The following is an 11602-nucleotide window of genomic DNA, read 5'->3' as shown; positions in this document are numbered from 1 at the left end:
TGCTCTATATAGGCGATGGATTCCACCCAAACCATCTAGGAGCCTGGACTCTCTCTTCACATTTCAAGGCTGAGTTAAGATATTGACTCAGAGATAGACCAAGCCCTGCTTAGGCACTTCATCAGCATCAATCCAAAAAGAGGTACAGTATAAAGGCCAGCAAGGGGAAATTTACATCCAAGAACACCCCAAGTCCCCCTCAGATTGCCACGACCACCTTAACGCCATGGGATATCAGTCCTTGCCCGCAACAGGTAAACCTCATTGACTCTTGTTTTAATCAACGTCCTCGTTCGATGCGTAGGCCTAATGGTTCAGTTCTAGGCAATCTTGTATCTATTCCAATTCAAACCAACCCCATGGTATTTGCTAGTAGGAGTGTATCTTCTGTATACTGTATACTACTAGTTTAGGGTATTGATTGAATACCTGGTAGCTGAGCGATGTAGATGCTATCTATGATTGTATTTTCAATTGTTGTGTATTTGAACTGTTGCTTGTATTCTATAAAATGTGTAAATTGTAAATTGCAGGGCTGCTTTGTAAAAGAGACCTTGGTCTCATTGGGACTCCCTGTTGAAATAAAGGTCAAATTAAACTATTCAAATACTGTGAATTATTGATATACTGTATGGCAGGCCTACAGTACTGTTAGCTGTGTAAAGACTTAGGCCTACAGTAGGTTACAGTAAGCTGTGTAAAGAGTTAGGCTTACAGTAGGTTACAGTAGGCTGTGTAAAGAGTTAAGTTCTACAGTAGGTTACAGTAGGCTGAGTAAAGACTTAGGTATACTGTACAGCAGGATTCTTCTCTAGTAATAACAGCTCCTGTTGTTGGGTAGCCCTTCACACTCATACCCATATATAGTGCCCTGCAAAAGTATTCATCCCTCTTGGTGTTTTTCCTATTTTGTTGCATTACAACCTGTAATTTAAATGGGTTTTTATTTGGATTTCATGTAATGGACATACACAAAATAGTCCAAATTGGTGAAGTGAGGAAAAAAATAAAAAAATAAGTGGTGTGCATATGTTTTCACCCCTTTGCTATGAAGCCCCTAAATAAGATCTGGTGCAACCAATTGTCTTCAGAAGTTACATAATTAGTTTAAATAAAGTCCACCTGTGTGCAACCTAAGTGTCACATGATCTCAGTATATATACACCTGTTCTGAAAGGCCCCAGAGTCTGCAACACCTCTAAGCAAGGTGCACCACCAAGCAAGTGGCACTATGAAGACCAAGGAGCTCTCCAAACAGGTCAGGGACAAAGTTGTGGAGAAATACCGATCAGGGTTGGGTTATAAAAAAATATCAGGAACTTTGAACATCCCACGGAGCACCAATAAATCCATTATTAAAACATTTAAAGAATATGGCACCACAGCAAACCTGCCAAGAGAGGGCCGCCCACCAAAACTCACGGAGCAGGCAAGGAGGGCATTAATCAGAGAGGCAACAAAGAGACCAAAGATAACCCTGAAGGAGCTGCTAAGCTCCACAGCGGAGATTGGAGTATCTGTCCATAGGACCACATTAAGCCGTACACTCCACAGAGCTGGGCTTTACGGAAGAGTGGTCAGAAAAAAAACATTGTTAAAGAAAAAAATAAGCAAACACGTTTGGTGTTCGCCAAAAGGCATGAGGGAGACTCCCCAAACATGGAAGAAGGTACTCTGGTCAAATGAGACTAAAATTGAGCTTTTTGGCCATCAAGGAAAACGATACGTATGGCGCAAACCCAACACCTCTCATCACCCCGAGAACACCATCCCCACAGTGAAGCATGGTGGTGGCAGCATCATGCTGTGGGGATGTTTTTCCATCGGCAGGGACTGGGAAACTGGTCAGAATTGAAGGAACGATGTATGGCGCTAAATACAGGGAAATTCTTGAGGGAAACCTGTTTCAGTCTTCCAGAGATTTGAGACTGGGATGGAGGTTCATCTTCCAGCAGGACAATGACCCTAAGCATACTGCTAAAGCAACACTCGAGTGGTTAGGGGAAAACATTTAAATGTCTTGGAATGGCCTCGTCAAAGCCCAGACCTCAATCCAATTGAGAATCTGTAGTATGACTTAAAGATTGATGTACACCAGTGGAACCCATCCAACGTGAAGGAGCTGGAGCAGTTTTGCCTTGAAGAATGAGCAAAAATCCCAGTGGCTAGATGTTCCAAGCTTATAGAGACTGTCGTGGAAATATCCGGTCAATCATATTTCACAAATACCGGAGCATGTGAGTTCAAATATACTTTTATTACATCAATTTAACAACAGCCGAGCTTGTTCATGAAAACAACTGCCTTCCAGTCTTTGCACAGACTACTTATACATTTGTCCTCCATACGTCATACTCATAGTAACTCCTCTTAATGGCTCATCACCTCTGGCATTTAGCCACCGTTATCATATTGCCTTCATATTAGGACATGGAACCTGTAGAGCAACAGAAATAGTTTCATGCATGTAGGACCATAGTAACAGACCTTGGCACTCTACAGGAATAACCATACATGTCATCCTGCTAACTACTCTGAAAGGGACACCCCTGTTCTGGAAAATACCCAAGAGGTGTAACCATAGCAACAGTACATAGTTGGCCATAACAGTTATAGGAATAACCAGCCGTGCATGTATAATGGTGTCAAATGACCCAAAGCACATAACTAGTTTTGCTGACTCCTTCTGAAATAAATAATTGCCACATATGTACTGAAAAATTCACAATAAGACAAACCCCAAGAGACTTGCAGCTGTAATTGCTGCAAAAGGTGGCTCTACGAAGTATTGACTTTGGGGGGTGAATAGTTATGCACGCTCAAGTTTTCAGTTTTTTTGTGTTATTTCTTGTTTGTTTCACAAGAAAAAATATTTTGCATCTTTAAAGTGGTAGGCATGTTGTGTAAATCAAATGATACAAACCCCCCCAAAAATCCATTTTAATTCCAGGTTGTAAGGCAACAAAATAGGAAAAATGCTAAGGGGGGTGAATACTTTCATAAGCCACTGTATAGGTTGAAAATGGAAGATTTGGGCATTGATAAGCACCTAAATTTGAACACAGTGGCTGTACAGTAACATGCTGTACATGGCATCAGACCATAGGCTCTGCGCTTCACAGCTTTGTATGGGTTTTGACTGACAACTGTTCTTGAGCACCACATGTGACAAGAATTTTCCCCCATCCTTCCCGCTAATTGAGAAACTTTTGCACATGTTTTGTTGTCTGAGTGAGGGAAATGCTGTAAATGAAAGCTGCAATATGTAACTTTTTGGGCGACCTGACCAAATTCACATAGTAATAGATCTGTCATTGTCATTGAAAGCCAGTCTAAGAAGCAGTAGATCTGTTCTATGTGTGCTATTTCTATGCTTCCCATTTCCAAGTTTCGTTTTTTGAGTCTTTTACTTTCGGTTTTGTACACCAGCTTCGAACAGCTGAAAATACAATATTTTTGGCTATGAAAAATATATTTCGATGCGGTTTAGATGGTACAATGATTCTCTTACATTATCCTTGCTTATTTTGTCACATAACCGGAAATTATTTTAGCAACCAGGAAATGCCAGATTTTTACAAAGTGCATCTCTAAGAGGTTGGGGACTCCTCAGATAGCACATGAACACGTAATAAGGAATGGCAAAATGTGTAGAATTGCAGAAAAGTAGCTTTAAAGCAACTGTCCACCTGTATTTTAACTTAATTACTTTACACCACTGCACTCAGGAACATTTAAGCTAGCCACCACCATGTTTGAAAATATGAAGAGTGGTACTCAGTGATGTCTTGTGTTGGATTTGCCCCAAACATAACGCTTTGTATTCAGGACATTTCACTCTGTCATTTAGGTTAGTATTGTGGAGTCATTACAATGTTGTTGATCCATCCTCAGTTCTCTCTTATCACAGCCAGCAAACTCTGTAACTGTTTTTTAAGTCACCATTGGCCTCATGGTGAAATCTCTGAGCGGTTTCCTTCCTCTCCGGCAACTGAGTTAGGAATCAAGCATGTATCTTTGAAGTGACTTGGTGTATTGATGCACCATCCAAAGTGTAATTAATAACTTCACCATGCTCAAAGGGATATAAAATGTCTGCTTTTTTTTGTTTTACCCATCTACCAATAAATGCTCTTCTTTAGGCTTGCTATAACAAAGGGGTTGAATACTTATTGAATCAAGACATTTCAGCTTTTCATTTTTAATTAATTAGTAAACAATTCTAAAAACATGATTCCACTTTGATATTATGGGGTAGGCCAGTGACACAAAATCTCAATTTAATCCATTTTAAATTCAGGCTAACACAACAAAATGTGGAATAAGTCAAGGGGTGTGAATAATTTCTGAAGGCACTGTAAGGTTAAAAAGCAGCTTTTTCTCTGTGTTTTCTGTTTTGCAATGGTGACCATACCGGTCATTAAAAATATCAATGCGAGTGGACCACTGATTGGCCAGCTCACATCATCCTCTATGAGGAAATAGCAAGCTTTTTTGAGATACAAGTTTGAGGTGGGTTTTGAAGTGTTTTCTTTTCTTCTCCAATTTATGCTTTGACCACAAAAACAAGTATATGAGTTATGAGTTAACCGAATATTAACTTTAAGAAGTGCAATTTTCCCTTGACATTTATTTTAAAACTCTCAGCCTCATGGCAAAGTGTGTAGAGTAGCAGGAAATTAGCTTTAAAACTGCAAAATGTTCTCTCATACTCATAGCAAAATATGATGAATAGCAGAGATGAGCTATAAAAAGCACATTTGTCTCTCTGCTCCATGGCAAAATGTGTAGAATAGTATAAAAAAAAAAGAATGCACAAACTTAAGGTCAGCGGGCTTAGACAGTCTTGTGGGGGGTAGATGACAAACCCAGTTGATCACACCAGACTTGTCTACTCTCTTCCGCTGAGCTGTTTCTCCTTCCCCGGAACACTCACCTGAATGGACACATGGCTCCTTTCTATGCGCACCAAAATGACGATCCGGATCTCTGAATTGCCCTGTGAAAGCCGAACATTTTATAACTTAGCTAGTCATGTTAGCAATAGAACAAGCTGCCAAATGATGCCCACCTGACTCCGATTGTGATTTATAATAGGCAGTTTTTGGATTGCGTTAACAATAGTATTTGTGTGAGGGCGGGGATGCAGGGTTGTGTCCCAAACAAAACAACTACCAGTGTACTTGCTCTAGTTCCTCAACGGCACAGCTAGGAGAGATCAAAAAAGCACCATATAGTTGAACACTCTTCTTTGAGTTATAAAAGTGCATTGAAATTACTTAGGAACTGTGCACACTTTGGAGAGGTGTGTGGCCACTTGGAGATACCAGTTAGTCCTCTCACTCAAACCCTTGTCATTTTTTTGTCTTATGTTGCACCTACCCAACAAATTTCCAATAATACTCTTATCATATTACTGAATGTATCCAGAGTATTTTCAGATTTCGTTATCAACAAATGCGTACAGTAAATGTAAAATGCACATAAAATCAACAGTGTAATGTTTGGATTCAGTCTTGTGTCATTTGAACTGTTGTGTCCTCAACTTTGGTCGAATAATTTTCATATAATATCCAAATTGTTACCTTTCAATTGTTACAATGTTTATGTATATGCTTTTCATATTTCTTCTGTAAGAAACATTTCAATGTATCTCTATCCATATAGGCCAATTCCCACCGATGTAAAGGGTAATGGCTTCAGGTCAGACAGTAGTCTATTCATTTCCTGTCACATATGTACAGTTGAAGTCGGAAGTTTACATACACTTAGGTTGGAGTCATTAACTCGTTTTTCAACCACTCCACAAATTTCTTGTTAACAAACTATAGTTTTGGCAAGTCGGTTAGGACATCTACTTTGTGCATGACACAAGTAATTTTCTCAACAATTGTTTACAGACAGACTATTTCACTTATAATTCCCTGTATCACAATTCCAGTGTGTCAGAAGGTTACATACACTAAGTTGACTGTGCCTTTAAACAGCTTGGAAAATTCCAGAAAATTATGTCATGGCTTTAGAAGCTTCTGTTAGGCTAATTGACATCATTTGAGTCAATTGTAGGTGTACCTGTGGATGTATTTCAAGACCTACCTTCAAACTCAGTGCCTCTTTGCTTGACATCATGGGAAAATCTAAAGAAATCAGCCAAGACCTCAGAAGTCTAGTTCATCCTTGGGAGAAATTTCTAAATGCCTGAAAGTACCACGTTCATCTGTACAAACAATAGTATGCAAGTATAAACACCATGGGACCACACAGCCGTCATACCGCTCAGGAAGGAGGCGCGTTCTGTCTCCTAGAGATGAACGTACGTTGGTGCGAAAAGTGCAAATCAATACCAGAACAACAGCAAAGGACCTTGTGAAGATGCTGGAGGAAACAAGTACAAAAGTATCTATATCCACAGTAAAACGAGTCCAATATCAACATAACCTGAAAGGCCGCTCAGCAAAAAAGAAGCCACTGCTCCAAAATCGCCATAAAAAAGCCAGACTACGGTTAGCAACTGCACATGGGGACGAAAATCTTACTTTTTGGAGAAATGTCCTCTGGTCTGATGAAACAAAAATATAACCTTTTTGCCATAAAGACCGTTGTTATGTTTGGAGGAAAAAGGGGGAGGCTTGCAAGCCGAAGAACACAATCTCAACCGTGAAGCACGGGGGTGTCAGCATCATGTTGTGGGGGTGCTTTGCTGCAGGAGCGACTGGTGCACTTCACAAAATAGATGGCATCATGAGGATGGAAAATTATGTGGATATATTGAAGCAACATCTCAAGACATCAGTCAGGAAATTAAAGCTTGGTCGCAGATAGGTCTTCCAAATGGACAATGACCCCAAGCATACTTCCAAAGTTGTGGCAAAATGGAATGCGATAAAATAAATAAAATCTGAAATAAATAATTCTCTCTACTATTATTCTGACATTTCACTTTCTTAAAATAAAGTGGTGATCCTAACTGACCTAAAACAGGGAATTTGTACTAGGATTAAATGTCATGAATTGTGAAAAACTGAGTTTAAATGTATTTGACTAAAGTGTACGTAAACTTACTATAACTTTACTACAAACAGATTCAGCAGCTGAGTGATTGTTATGCAGTGATACCACTGTGGGAACTAGGTTGGTACAATAACATCCTCTGCTCTCTCACACTGCCATGCATATCTGTGCTGTATGATGTGCAGGGCTAGGGGTCAATTTCATTTCAATTCCAGTCTATTCAGAAAGTAAACCAAACACGAATTCCAAAATGTTCCTCATTGAAAAGCATTGAAGATAATTGGAATTGGAATTTCAGTGTACTTCCTGAATGGACTGGAATTCAAAATGGAATTGACCCTGATGCTCTGTGTGAATCCGTGCCTGCCTGTGTGTAGTAGGTTGATGGAATAATATCCATGGGCTGCTGTATCTGAAGCCTGGGACGGTAATATCTGTCTGCATACCGTCTGTCTGTCTGTTGACTTTGGCCACCCAGTCCAGCTTACATAACATCACCTCACACTCCAAATGGCCCGTTCTGAGGACAGTATGTCCCAACCAGAGACTTAGTTAGGGGTGTCTCTCCGCTCTCATCATCAGATTAAAGTGATAGTCCACCCCGAAACGAAACCCTGTCACAACTTATCATACCTCAAAAAATATGGTCTAGAGTCCATATCCCATGCTATCTGTTGTGTAGATACTGTAACAGGAGAAATATGCAGGCTTCATACCAATGAAGGGAAAAGTTGGGCAGGCACCATCTGATTCCATTATATTTTGAGGTGAACTATCGTTGTAAAAATGATAATGAAGCAACCATGACATACTCATCCACATGAAACGTCAGTTATGTTGTCTAATTGACCAAAACCCCTGTCCAGTTGGACCACAAGTCATATCAATAGAAGTCATATGGCTGGCTGGTGAGTGTTTTTGAATGAAGCAGTAAACAGAAGAATTGAGAATAATGTATATTTTCAAGTCATTAGATATATCAAAAAGAAAGAAATCAGTTACATAGCGTATAGATATTTTTTTCAGAATGAACGTTTATCTTTGGATGACAAAGTCTGGGCCGAACAGCCAGAGCGCCAACAGCGTAGAATTGTCCCAAATAAAACAAACATTAACAATCATAAAATACTTAAAATATCTGGTGTTGTATTTGCAGAATACCGTCCATGCATTGAGTTAATAACAGTTCATACATGTTAATTAATAGCCATCAGTAACCCATGTTAGTGTCAAAGCTAATGATACTGTAATAATAGCCAGACATGGGCCAAATACACATTTCATATGCGCTTGATTTAGCTTGTCTGGCCCTAGCCCAATAATGGACTATAAGGAGCCTAATGTTCCTCCTTATAGTCCAAGGACCTTTCATGTTCTGTTTAAAGGGCGAATTGGCTCTGGAAGCCAAAACAACCAAATACTCCATCTAAATGTGAATCGATTCTCAATTGCGGTACAGTTCAGGAAATAATAAAGCCAGCTACTTTCATATCACAACAAAAAAGTTTCACAAAAATGCTAAATATACACTTTCTGTAGAGTATTTTAACTGGTTTTAACACAGTTGCAGCCGACAGTATTTTAAACAACACGTTTATGGTGTCTGTCTTCCTTTTAGACAAAGGTGTTCGAGGAAACAGATAGCTAATAAGCACAGGTAGTCAACAATCTTTTTTTCCATAAACAAGCGCTGTAACATGGATATAAGGCTGTGAGGGAACCCTAACCCTATAAAGGTGTGTAGTAATTTAACCTTTTGATTTTTGACAATTATTTCTCGCTGTTATGAAAAATTCTTCACTTATGTTTCCAAAACCGTACCACAAGCAATTCATGTTAACGTTTAGAGCAAGTGTTGGGCCTCTTAACAAAACTCTTCCTGCCAGAAGATACTATCGTAAATAGGCGCTAAAGCTAGTTAGCGTCTCTGAAAGGACTAGTCCAGCCCAATGGAACCAATGGAATAGTCCCAAGTGCAAACTCTGCGTGCTAGCCATGATAAATCAAATGCACCTCAAGTATTTGGAACAAAACAAATGCATATTGGACCCAGGCCTGACAGTAACACAGACAGAGAAAATGCAAAGACAGACAGACCAAGCCATTACTATGGCACTGCCGTGGACACAACAAGCAACACATCGTCAGGACCTGAATGACCTAAACGTTCTGTTGTACTTCTCCCCAGGCTTGTAAGACCATGGCTGTGTCCTAAATCTTGCCTACTACTTACTAAAACGACATACCGTGTACTAATACTAGTAGTACATACTATTAAGAACATGCTGTTTAGTAAAAACATATACATTAAGCAACAAATAACATACCGAGAAGACGTCGTCTAATTCCTTGTTCCCCGCCATTTGTTCATTTTAGTAGCGTGCGTCCTCTATTATTCTGATTATCAGCTGTGGTCAAACACACGTGAGTCGGGAAAATACTATTCTCTTCCTCACTAATGTGCAGCGAATTCTACTTAATGACAAGCCCGAAATTAGTATGACACCCTGGCATTTATTAAAGCATACTCATTTTTCGAAATCTCCAATACTATAAAACGTTCTATTTCCTCATACCCAAAAAGCATACTACAGTATTTACAATGCAAGTATGGGTATTCAGACACGACCCATGTTATTACAGTACTTTATTGTTCTCTATCCCCCTAATCACTCTCCTATAGATGCACTCTCGATTTTACCCTGTGTAACGGATGTGAAATGGCTAGCTAGTTAGCGGTGGTGCGCGCTAATAGCGTTTCAATCGGTTACGTCACTCGCTTTGAGACCTTGAAGTAGTGGTTCCCCTTGCTCTGCAAGGGCCGCGGATTTTGTGGAGCGATGGGTAATAATGCTTCGTGGGTGACTGTTGTTGATGTGTGCAGAGGGTCCCTGGTTCGCGCGAGGGGACGGACTAAAGTTAAACTGTTACACCTGGTTCTCACAGCAGGAAATGGGAATTATGTGGATTACAATTAATGAACATTTTTGTAGGGATTGATACATTTTTCATTAGGGCAAATCAAGTCTGACATTTTAAAGTGGAAATTCCAAACTTTAGACCTTAAACCTTGAATACACTATAATTAGCTTATCCTCCTGCACAGGAAAATGATCAGTGACATCAGACCAATCAAATTAAGATAGCAGGTCTGTTTATCTCTCTACTACCTAATAACTAAATGGTGTTCAGTCAGAGATAGTAGCGCTCTCTGAAATGATAGTATTCGTGTCAGGGATTTCACATACAGGATCTGTTCCAATATCCACTTTAGCATCTAGCCTGCCACTTATTAAGCTTGCATTCTAGGTGGGATGCAAGCGTGGACATTGGAACGGTAGCCGTGGTTTCACACTGGCGCTAATGAATACAACATGTCTGTGGACTGCGCGCCAGACAGGCAGCAGCATCGCTATAAAGAGAACAGTTACAGTTTATCTCTGCAGAACGACGATACAAAAGCCTTCATGGAGAGTTAGCTGTGAAAACAATAAAAATGTTGTAACTTTAAACACAGGCGGTAAAATAAAAGTGCATGTTGTATGGCAGGTGTACACAGGGTGTTGTGAGAGAGAACCCTCAGGTGTGTGTGTGAGTGTGCGTGTAATGCTGAATGATTTCATGTGTTGGTGTGTTTTGCCTGTAAAAAACTGTGTTTCATCAGCTCTTTGTCCGTTTGTAACGTTTCAAGTAACATTCAAAGTCATCTGGCCTGTGTATCCGTCTGCAACACATCCAATTCAATGTAACAGAGTTCATCCCTGTACGGCGAACCCGGGACTCAAACCCACAACAACACTTATGCACTCAAGCCAACAGTGTTACTGACAGAGCCAGAAGCCGACCAGCTTGTCACTCTGCGAGCGACAGTTGACTAGATCTCCGGGTGGGTGACGTCACTGCACGATGGCTAGCTCTCACTAGCTAGTTCACATCGGCTAGGTCAACCCCTCCTCCTCCTCCTTCTCAAATACCCCACTATGGTTTCAATCAAACATACCTTAGATTGAACATAAAAAGGTCTGCTATAAGATAATATATCATATGAAAAGACAGATAGTCATGTGATAACAAATAAATCGTAATTGGATATGCTGAGACGAGCGGTGGCTGAGAGCTAGCTGAGACATTGAACAGATTGATGAACCATGTGGATCTACTTCCTCCACCTCCTTACGGAGGAAGACATGATATAGAGATTTGATTTTACAGTCTGAACACAGCAGGTATCTTAACAGTCAACCGCCACACCCTCATCTTAGGGCGGCAGGTAGCCTTGCGGTTAGAGCGTTGAGCCAGTAACTGAAAAGTTGCTAGTTTGAATCCCAGAGCTGACTAGGTAATAAATCAGTTGACGTGACCTTGAGCAAGGCACTTAATCCTAATTGCTCAAGGGTGTCTGTTGATTATGGCAGACCCTGGCTGTTACCCCACTATCTGAGGCTGTCTCAGGAAAATATGCAAAAAACACATTTCCAATGAATATACACTTGTACATAGGACAACAAATATAAGCACCCACCAAATTCATTATCATTTTTATCTCCTTCAGATTTGGCATTAGCTCTGAATACGACAATATAATGTTGAA

Source organism: Salvelinus namaycush, chromosome 28, assembly GCF_016432855.1.
Source record: "Salvelinus namaycush isolate Seneca chromosome 28, SaNama_1.0, whole genome shotgun sequence".
NCBI lineage: Eukaryota > Metazoa > Chordata > Actinopteri > Salmoniformes > Salmonidae > Salvelinus > Salvelinus namaycush.
This window is presented reverse-complemented; position numbering follows the sequence as displayed.